We start from the raw sequence: 11,347 nt of genomic DNA, 5'->3' as shown, positions 1-11,347 counted from the left end.
GGCAAGTTAACTTCTGGTCATGGTTAGAAGAAAATACTCCTCTCTCTCATCCTCTCTTAACGCTTAATTATGTTTTATTTTCTACTAAAAAACAAAACAAATAAGCACATATTTGCAAAGACCTTTTTTTTCAGGTTTTAGGGGGTTTGTTTTGTGAAATCAACATGCTAACGGGTGCATTATCCCTTTTATTGTTGTACTATACTTACCAAATAAATGGCATGACATTGATTTGAGCTGCAATTATTTGACATGATCACGCAGAGAGTCTTCCTGCATGTACAAGTTGTGAGCGTGCATGTTTGTGCATGTGTTTATTTTTCCAGTCTTCAAACAACCTCAGACACTCTGTTCTCTGTGGGCCCTGCCATGATGCCAACTGCACAAATCTCACATCACTGCCAGACTGATGAATCACAGTCCCTTCATGCAGATTTACATGTTCATACAAAAACGAACAGATGCAAGAATTACGCAAACACACAGAAACAATTACAGAGGCTGCTTTATTAACTTTGCTTTCCATGTACAAAAACACTGAGTTAGCTATTCTGCATCCTTTTTCACACAGAAAAGAGCTGCGTTCCAGATGTTGTCGGGTCTTATTTATTTTCTATAATGGAGAAATTATAATAATAATGAATTTTACTGTAGCTGTGATAAGCTCTCGGTGCCTTGCTCAAGGGCACCTCAGTCGTGGTATTGCTAGCTCGAGACTCGAACCCACAACCTTAGGAGTCATACTCTTTAACCATTAGGTCATGGAATTATGCTTACTGCTTTAATAAATGACTACACAAACATTTTTATGTTTTCAAACCAGGTTGTCTGACATGCATGCATGGAGGATGGAAAGTGTTATAATAATTTTGAAAGAAAAAAATTAAGAGAATTTCAGTTCTTTATTTGTGAAACAAAATGTCTAGTTGTTATTTTCTTCCCTGATGGCTAGACTGAGGGATTTTTTTTTCTTGAAAACAAAAAGTTTATTTTTTTTCTGTGAAAGATTTTAAATAGTTGGCCATGAGTTAGTCAGAAACCGTGTTTTGCTAACAGAAAAAAAAAAAATCAAATAAATTGATTCCAAAAGTCAGTTATTAATTCATTACAGTGTTCTGGAGTCTGACAGTCCTGTGTGCGGCAGTCTGAGACTTTCACAAGTATTGGGTTACACTCTGATTATGTCACATTTATGGCTTTTTATGAAAAGTAATGCATTAGTAGTTATATAAATTAAGGTTGTGAATGTCAATGTAGTAGAAAAGCAAACCTAAAAGCAATTTAGCAGTAACAAAGCTTTATTCTTCCCCAACTTTTTTTTTTTTAATGTTTTTGAAAACTTTGTATTGCTAGCATTTTTTTTATGTCATTGTCTTCTTAAGATGAATCACTTGTTGTATCGCTCTGAATAAAAGCATCTGCTAAATGAACAAATGTAAATGTTCTGCATTATTGTTTTTCAGTGTTTTTTAATCAACAGGTTTAAAACACTTTTGTGAATTTTTTGGGCTTTGAAAATGTTTTTGTTTTTTAAATGCCACTTTCTTTCTGCTTTCCTGCTTTATTATATATATTATAATATTTGTAAAATGCGAGATCATCTTGAACGCCATTTAATTTTACAAGAAAATACTATTATAGCCTCTTTTTTTTTTAAAGTTGATTCATGATTTATTCCTTGAAATTTGGTAAATATTTTTTCCTTTAGTGTTATAAATTTGCATGACATATATGTGTGTTTTGAAAAGGCTGTACAAAAATTGTTAGGACTTTTGTGTTGGGGTCCTATTGACTTATATAAGGCTCAAAGTTTACTTGAAAGTGAGACTCATAACCCTAATGCAACAGAAGAAATTCAACAAGTTTCTCATATATTTTTGACATACTGCAGTAGAGGTTTTCTGTTTTTGCATGAATCTTAATTAGGTTTCATAGTGTTGATTTTTGGTAAATTGCAGCTGTACCCAGTTTTTGAACACAACATGAGGGATTTATTTCGATCTGTTACTTGCTGTGTAATTGTTTGTGAAATTTACCAGCAATATCTGAGAGAAAACCGATAACCTATAAATCCTACACCATTTGTTCAGTGTAATTTCAGACATTTTCAGAAATGAAAACCCCAAAATTACATTTCTGTCTTTGGAGCATAAAAGGAGACACAATACATTGAAAACCAATGTTTGGTTACTTTTTGTCTTCAAAGTATCTTGTTTTTGTTCAGCAGAAGAAATAAAACATGAGAGTGAGTAAAGGGAGTTTGTGTGGACTAGCACTTTAAATTAATTTATTTTTTATTTTTTATTATTGTTACCATGATCTGCAGTGATCTGCAGTCACACGGTATATTTTTGTCACATCGCCCACACCTACTTCTACTTCAAGCACTTCCTGTTGTTAAAGTTGATGTTCCTGTGTCAACTGAAATCCCCAGCAATCCCTCTTCTGCATTTTATATCTTGATGTTTTTTTTTTTCACCATACAAACAAGTGTGCTTCTTTCCTTTGTTTATGGTAGCCCTTTATTTTTGGCGTCTGGAATTCTTTTACTCCTTTTCCTTTCACGTCTGGATCTCTCATTAGTTTTGTGAGAGTGATAGAGAAGGACAGACGGGTTAGGGGTGAACACAACTGGTCCCAATTCCCTCTCTCATTGTTTACAGCTGATATGAGAATGACTTTTAAGACCGAGGCTCTTGAGAAAGTGAAATGAATCACGCCGGCCGAGGCCAAAAGCTCAATGGGTTTTGGGAGAGATTGAGAAAAAACCCACGAGATGCAAACAATGTGAACACGCACTGGATGATTGCTCTCCATATAAGAGAACAAAGCTAAATCACAAAACCTAATTGAAAGTGTTGTATCTCTTTTCAAGGCAATGAAGCAGCTGATTAGAAAGATAATTGAGCTGGGAGACGAGATCTGGCGGGGGACTTTGGCGCTAGCCGTGCATTTGACAGTATCGAAAACCATAGCGCTGGCATGACGCGCAAACAGATTGCATGAGAGGACTTCATTAGGGACTTCAGTGTAAGACTCTGAGCTCTCCGTGTGAATTAGCATATTCTTCCCAAGCTGGAAGCACATTCTGCTGTCTTGCATGCCATTTCAATGATCCGACACATGACTCTTTGTGTCAAAGAAAGGTGCTCCATAAAGCATCTTCCAAGATCTACGCAGTCTTTAATTAGTTTCTAATTCCTTTGAGAGCTTTATAAGTCAAGTGTTGATTAATGAGCTGTTTTATGCATCATTCCATCTACATGATATGGCTTATTTGAAACGTGATTAATTATAGAAGCCTATTTTCACCAATGAATTTAAAGAATATAATTGTGACTTTTTATCTTTATGTGTTTTTCTTGTAATTCCTAGTTTATATCTCACAATTCATTTTGAGATGTTAACTCGCAGTTTCTGAGAAGACAAGTTGAATTGTGAAATTTAAACTGGCAATTTTCAGAATAATGAGTTAAAAGATGCAATTATTATTTATTTATCCATGCTTAGTTGGGGGAAAAAAAATCCATGAATTCCATGAAAAATGTTGGAATTCCATGAAAAATTTCAGAAATTTGAATTACAAGTTCAAAAGTTTTTTTTACATGCAATTGCAAGGTATAAATTCATATTTGGGAGGAAAAAAAGTCTAAATTGTAAGATATAAGATCATTCACAATTACCTTTATGCAACACAACACATAAAAAGGCAGTATAAGTCATTATAATCAGCAATCATTACCCCACTGGATGCAACAAATGCCTCGATTGAAATGGGTTTTTATAGTTTTTGTCAGGTCGCACTGGGACAAATATCACGTATCAGGGGGCATATCATTTCCGTCACATGCTTGAGGTATTTGGCCAATCACAATGTGCTGGATGGCCAATCAGAGCACACCTCGCTTTTCAGACCAATGAGCTATGTAAAAAATTCTGCGTTTCAGAAAGGCGGGGCATAGAGGAGAAAAAGATATGTACATTATGTGGAAAATAATGTGTTTTTGGAACCTTAAGTATAAACAAATTTCATTACACCAAATACACAAAATAATGTTCTTTTTAGCAATATCGTATGACCCCTTTAAATGTCAATGAAATCAAACTTATGGCAGTCTGTGAATATTAGCTACATTTCAAGAAACTGTGATAATTATCAGTGTACAAACTCCTCCGCAGTGTTACATAGATGCAGAAGTATTGTAGCAGGAAATGATGTCAAATTCTGGCTGCATTTCAGAGACAATCAGATCGGAATCATAAGGGTGCACGAGGAAACCACAGGCATTCAGAGGTCCTGTTTTTCTCATGCATTGAACTATGTGTGGTGTGGGATTTCTAGCCCAACATGGTTGGATCTGGACCAAATCCATCCACAGAAGAAGGACATTAGACAAATTCCACAACAGATAAAAATAGAGCATTAATTGTAAGCCCGCTGCCAGGTCTCAGACAATAGTCCTCATTACAGTCTCTGCCTTGACCTCTGAACTCTGTTTCCAGCCCTGACCTTCACCAGAGGACTTCCAGACACCATGCTGTGGCTTCTATTTGTGATTCGCTGATCATGGGAAATAGGAGAATCATAATATTTTTCGGGATTTTTGTTTGTTTGTTTATTTATTTACTTGCTTATTAATTCATTAGTGTTTGTGTGAAATACATTTTCTTTCTTTCTTTCTTTCTCTCTTTCTTTCTTTCTTTCTTTCTTGTTGATTAATTCATAGTGTTTAGGTGAATCTGATGTTGCATTCACAGTTTAGGACTTTCATTTTTTTTATTTGCTTGTTTATTTATTTGTATTTAATTATTTACCTTAATGTGATTAATTCATTAATTTCTTGCATTTTTATATGTATTTTCTTAATCCATCCTTTAATGGTAAGGTGAATCTCATGAAAACGTTTTATTTATTTAGTTAGTTAGTTTTATTTTGCATTTTTATATTTACTTTAAATTTCATTACATTTATATTTTCTTTTTTATTCATATTTAATATTTAATATTTTTATAATATTAATTATTATTATTAAGGTGTTTTTTTATCTTTTTTTGGGCTCATTAAACATTTTATTTTACAGTTTTGATTAAAATTTTATAATTAATTAATTCAATTTTAAATACAGAAAATTGCTCATTCATTTAAAAATGTCATGTGTGTGTGTGTGTGTGTGTGTGTGTGTGTGTGTGTGTGTGTGTGTGTGTGTGTGTGTGTATATATATATATATATATATATATATATATATATATATATATATATATATATATATATATATATATAAAGTAACTTTATAATTTTAGGGAAATCTCTTTTTTCTTTTTTAAGGATGAAATCCTTTTCACAAGATTCAGCCATTCAGAGAAAATCCCAATGGAAAAGCTGCAGTCCATCTGTTTGAGAGACTGGTATGACAAGATTCAGTCTTCCCCTGTTTCTGAGGCTTGAGTGAGCAGAACAAGTGTTTGAGAGCGCAGACGTGATGTGGATGAAGCCTGGCTGCTTCACCTCACCTGCAGGAAACTGCTCCTGTTTGCTTCACACTGCCATTATAGCCGGATATCTGTCACTCATGACATGCCTGTGCAGAATGTCTCAGAAATTCAGTTCCACTAAAAAAAACGGATTAAAATAATAACAGTTAAATAAATGCAAAGCAGAATATGAAGAGTTGAATTACAAAATTATAAAGCAACACTTTTGTTTTCGCCCCCATTTTTCATGAGGTGAACTCAAAGATCTAAGATTTTTTCTGTTCACAAAAGGCCTATTTCTCTCAAATATTGTTCACAAATCTGTCTAAATCTGTGTTTGTGAGCACTTCTCCTTTGCAGAGATAATCCATCCACAGGTGTGGAATATCAAGATCATGATTATTGCACAGTTGTGCCTTGCCTAACCTGATTTTACCAAGTGAGACATGTTCCTGGGACAACATCGTTGTTGACCCTGGAACAACATTGTGATTAACCAATCAGATTTGAAGAACCAGTTTATAGATTTTGTGAAGTTTATGCTTAAAATCAGTGTTTGGTGCTTGTACATCAGTGTCATTCATCTATCATTTCCTCTGATTTTAGGGATTACTCATGGTTAAGGTTAGGTTTAGGTGTAGGGATATGGTTAAGAATATATTTTTGGAGTAAAATGTTATTCCAGGGTCCACAAAATATGTTGACCTAGGAACACATCGGACTTGGCAAAATCATGACGTGCGTTGTGCCTTAGGCTGGCCAAAATAAAAGACCACTCTAAAGTGTGCAGTTTTACTGTTTTGGGAAAGCCAGTCAGTATCTGGTGTGACCACCATTTTCCTCACGCAGTGCAACACATCTCCTTCACATAGAGTTGATCAGGTTGTAGATTGTGGCCTGTGCGATGTTGGTCCACTCCTCTTCAATGGCTTTGTGAAGTTGCTGGTTATTGGCAGGAACTGGGACAGCTGTCGTATACACCAATCCAGAGCATCCCAAACATGCTCAATGGATAACATGTCCGGTGAGTATGCTGCCCGAATTGGGATGTTTTCAGCTTCAAGGAATTGTGTACAGATCCTTGCATCATGGGGCCGTGCATTATCATGCTGCAACATGAGGTGATGGTCGTGGATGAATGACACAACAATGGGCCTCAGGATCTCATCACGGTGTCTCTGTGCATTCAAAATGCCATCAATAAAATGCAACTGTGTTCGTTGTCAATAACATACCCCTGCCCATACCACAAACTGCCACCATGGACCACTCGATCCACAATCTGGTTGTTATTGAAAAGTTAATTTTTAATTTAACACAAAATGCAATATCTGTCGTGTTAGTCTGTCATGTTTTTTCCCTATCTTTTTGTACACAAAGAAAACTAAAATAATGACTTTATTCAACAATTTGTCTCCTCTCTATCTTTCCACATGACTGTAGTGCCATTTTGTAGAATATGTGGAATGAAGTAATTATTTTAGTTTTCTTTGTGTACAAAAAGTATTCTTGCTTCATAAAATTCAGATTGAATCACTGATGGCTGATGGACTATTCTGAAGATGTTTTCATACTTTTCTGGACCTTGACAGTGTATTTTAATTGGCAGTCAGTGTGACAGTCACAAGCGTTCCAGTTTTCATCCAAAATATCTTAAATTGTGTTTTAAAGATGAACAAAGCTTTTACGGGTTTGGAACGACATGGGGGTAAGTGATTAATGACAACATTTTCAATTTGGTGTGGAGTATCCCTTTAATGCAGTTTAAGCATGAACTTTCACATACAGTAGATCTACAATTACAGCACAGTGTTGGTGTTCTTGTTCTTGTTTTTGTTTTTTTCAAAAGGAAGTTTTGACTTTTCTTTAACCTTTTCTAGGCAGTATGTAACGTGCTGTTTGGTTTGTGAAGGGCTCTAGATCATGATAACAGTGGATTCAGGAAAGCAGTGTATTGCATCTCTTTTTTGACAGCGTTTTTAAGATAAAACCTCTTATGCAGCCGCTCCCGCCTGAATGCAGGAATATTCTGTCCGACTTTAGATTAAGATACAAAATATGATGCATTACAGCGTGCATGAATCAGATAATATGCCTTCCTGAATTAGACACCAGCCTTCTTTGTGTCTGTGTGTGTTACCAACAAGTCATGTAGGTTTCAAGAAGAGCTTTTAATAGAGTTATGGCAAAGATTATTATTATTTTTTATTTTTTTCAGCACATAGAGGATCAGAAGCTGAGACCCTTGAGCCCTTAGAAAAGCTGCTTTTCCCCACAGATTGAAAAGACCGGGCTTAGTTATATTTCTGTATAGTTTAATGTGTTTTTGGGTAGGTTTAAGTCCATAGGCACAAACCATAAAGTCTGGAGTACTAAAGGATAAGTCGTCACACCATTAAATCACCTTTTAAAGCTTTTCAGCCTAATGCAAACAGTAAACAATTCATGATAAAGCTAAATGTGCTAGATAATATACAAAATTATATAATTTTTGGTAACTTAGATTGTGACAACTTGCCTTAACCTCCAACTTTTGATTTGAAAACACTGTTCACACCTGGTTTTATTGTTAAATTTAAATGTATACTAATTTAAGACAGATTTTTAGAATCAACATATAAAGTATGGTCAGCCTTTTGGCACAAAATATCACAGACAGTGAGATATAGCCCTTGTGACAACTAGCCCCGGTCTCTTTAACAACAATATTATGTCATGTTACAATCACCACATATTCTGAACAAAAACAATTCCACAAATGTATTAATATTCTTTTCACTTTTTACTATTGAGTTAATTGTCAGATACTACCATTTAATAAACACTGCACCAGCTTTATTCCCAAGAACTAGGATTCTGTCATTTGGTGTTTATACTCTGCATATGTACAGTAGGTTGTATGGAAAATATACAGTACAATATACAATAGAATATTTAATGTAATTTTTGTTCACATTTATACATTATATGTATTTACAGGGAGTGTTGATACTGTGGTGATGTAAGTCAAATATTCCTCATTAAATATAAACAAACAATATGTACATCAGAGGCACCAAGAATTATTTGAACACTAGAGTCATATTATATATATATATATATATATATATATATATATATATATATATATATATATATATATATATATATATATATATATATATATATATATATTAGGTTTAAGTGATAAAACAATGAAAAAACTTATATCTGACTTTCTTCATTTAAAAACACCAATTATCATAGTGTAAAGAAGTTCATAAAATAATGATTATTTAAGTATGTTTTACAAGAAAATACTAGTAAGTCTTCAAAATTTCACATTTATGTCAATTTGTTACTTGCTCATTTCTGAACGAAAATTGTTTCAAAGTAAATCCTATCAAGTATTTTCAGTGCAGTTGATTAAAGAAGAGTGTTTCTTCAACTAAACACGTTTGGCCATGTGGCCTTTTTAGATAATAAACTCACTTTTTTAACATTTCCATTAACAACAAATGCATCACATTAGAATTCTGTCAAATTTATATAGCATTTTATGGTGACTTTTTTTCATTTTTTTTACATTTTGAATAAATATGTCTCACTGATAGTTTGTGCAAATTGACCATAAAGTTAAATAATAATATTTGTTAGCTCATTATAGTTTTAAGAATGCACGGTTTGTTGCTTTATTCTTTTTTTATTAAGTATTATGTAAACATATTACATATCTATATTTTATATACATTAAAAGGCATTTGAAAAGTAGCAAAAATAAATTTGTATAATTCGAGTCCCAATGGTTGAAGAAGCAAGTTAGAATCAGGTCATAGTTTGCAGTTTCCTCTTGGTTTGATTTCTGATGACATTCAAAAATGCATTTAATCGCGCCTAGCTTGCCCAAACACGAGTCTCTCAGGTGCGCTGCGCAGTCAAGCAAACGATTTTCTTAAAAGCCTTTCTGAAGTCCCTGTTGAAAATCGTGTAAATGATGGGATTCACTGAGCTGTTGCAGTAACCAATCCAAAAGAAGAGCTTGAAAAGCGCCTCGGGCGGCTCGCAGCTGTCCCCGCAGATGGCATGGAGACTGTAAGTGAAGAAAAAAGGGAACCAGCAGAGGACAAACACCCCCATGACCACAGCCAGAACGAAGGTGAAGCGTTTCTCCCGCATCTGAGCCACTTTGGTTTTCGATGCCACCGCGAGCTGTTTGCTGCTCTGCTCCTGACTGGAAACCCAGGAGATCCGACAGGTCCTCTGAGGGCAGCAGCGCGCGCCGTCCACCCGCCTGCGGTTGGAGAAGCGCGAGCTCTTGGGTTTGTTGTCGGACGTCGCGCTCTCCTCCAGGTCGATATCATCCAGCTCTTCCTGTCTCTGGTTGCTTTCCGAGCTGTTGCTGCTCGGGGACTCCTTCTCAAACTTATCCTTCCTCACAAAGCACGTCTCGGACTGGGAGGGCTGCCTCTCCAGCCCGTTCTTGGCCACGAACACAGTGGACGAACGCTGTTTGGCGACGCGGTAGATTTTGCAGTACACCGTGATCATGATGAACCCCGGCGCGAAAAACGACACCAGGCACGAGGAGAGGATGTACCAGGTCTCGTCGTTTATCAAACACTCCTTCTCGTCGTGCTTGGTCATGATGAGAGGTGGGAATGAGATGACGGCTGAGATGACCCACACCACCGCGATCATAGACTTGATGCGCTTCGGGGTTCGCTTCAAGTTGTAGCTCACTGCTTTGGTGACGGACCAGTACCTATCCAAACTGATGGCGCACAGATGCACGATGGACGACGTGCAGAACAGAACATCCAAAGCCAGGTAAAACGCGCACCAGGTGCTGCCAAAGAGCCAGTATCCATGATCTCGTTGGCGAGGGAGAACGGGATCACTAGCGTGGCCACGAGGATGTCCGCGCACGCGAGCGACACGAGGAAGAGGTTCTGTGGCGCGCGGAGAGCGCGGCTGGTCAGCACCGCCACGATGACCAGAACGTTCCCAACGATGGTGACCAGAATGATGACGGAAACCACCAGGATGATGAACGCGGCGGCCGTCTCCGTGTACGGCCACGGGGTGACGGTGATGTTGGCATCATCCTTCGTTGCATTGGACTGAGTTACATCCATTCTGATTCCATCTTTCTGACTGCCAGGTAAGCGCTTCAGACTTCACGCGTTAGGTTGTGTCACCGAGGCACTGAAACACTTGAGCTGTCAGTGCGCTCTTGTGACGCGATCTTCTCATGCTTGAATGGTAAGAGCTGTCCATCCTGCTCGCAAATACTCCTAAAATCCCAAACTGTTTCGTTTCGGACAAACTGCCGCGCGAAAAGAGTCCCAGAACAGTTTCGCTGCGCGCACTCCGGGGAGGCACACGCAGCTCTCCACGCACGCGCTCCACACCAGACTGAATGTGTGGAGATGTGTGAGCTCGAGCTGGAGATTTTCACATGACGTCATGCTCTAGTCCAACCCATCGCTAATCACACACACACAGAATATGTTGCGAGTTTATTTATTTTGCATGACAACTATAATCACTAAGAAAATTCAAAGCGTAATCCAAAATGTTACATACATTTTTACTATAAAATGGAATTGCTGCATAAATCTCTAATACTCATTATTATCAAAAAGAGAGCACATTTTATGGAGTTTTTAACATTAAACAGGGTTTCTGCAGGTTTTTCTCAAGATAAATGTAAGATTTTTAAGAGCAAGTTAAGACATTTTTAGCAATACATTCAAGGGAAGGCGTTTCTAAATGTAAATATCAAAATGAGTTAATTTAGTAACACTTCAGCGTTTTAAAGTACAATCTCTATCATTTTTTTATTTATTCATTTTACAAAAAAAGGCTTAAGACTTGAATAGCTCTGCTTTCAAG

The 11,347-nt window shown here is 36.6% G+C and overlaps 1 pseudogene; it reads right to left on the bottom strand.

Annotated features, from left to right (window-relative positions):
• Positions 1–9,358: 9,358 nt before the first annotated feature.
• On the bottom strand, positions 9,359–10,856 carry LOC113113797 (alpha-2 adrenergic receptor-like; annotated as a pseudogene).
• Positions 10,857–11,347: the final 491 nt, after the last annotated feature.

The sequence above is a fragment of the Carassius auratus genome, chromosome 14, assembly GCF_003368295.1.
Source record: "Carassius auratus strain Wakin chromosome 14, ASM336829v1, whole genome shotgun sequence".
Taxonomy (NCBI): Eukaryota; Metazoa; Chordata; class Actinopteri; order Cypriniformes; family Cyprinidae; genus Carassius; species Carassius auratus.
The sequence above is the reverse complement of the archived record's forward strand: the minus strand, read 5'-3'. Positions and strand labels throughout refer to the sequence as shown.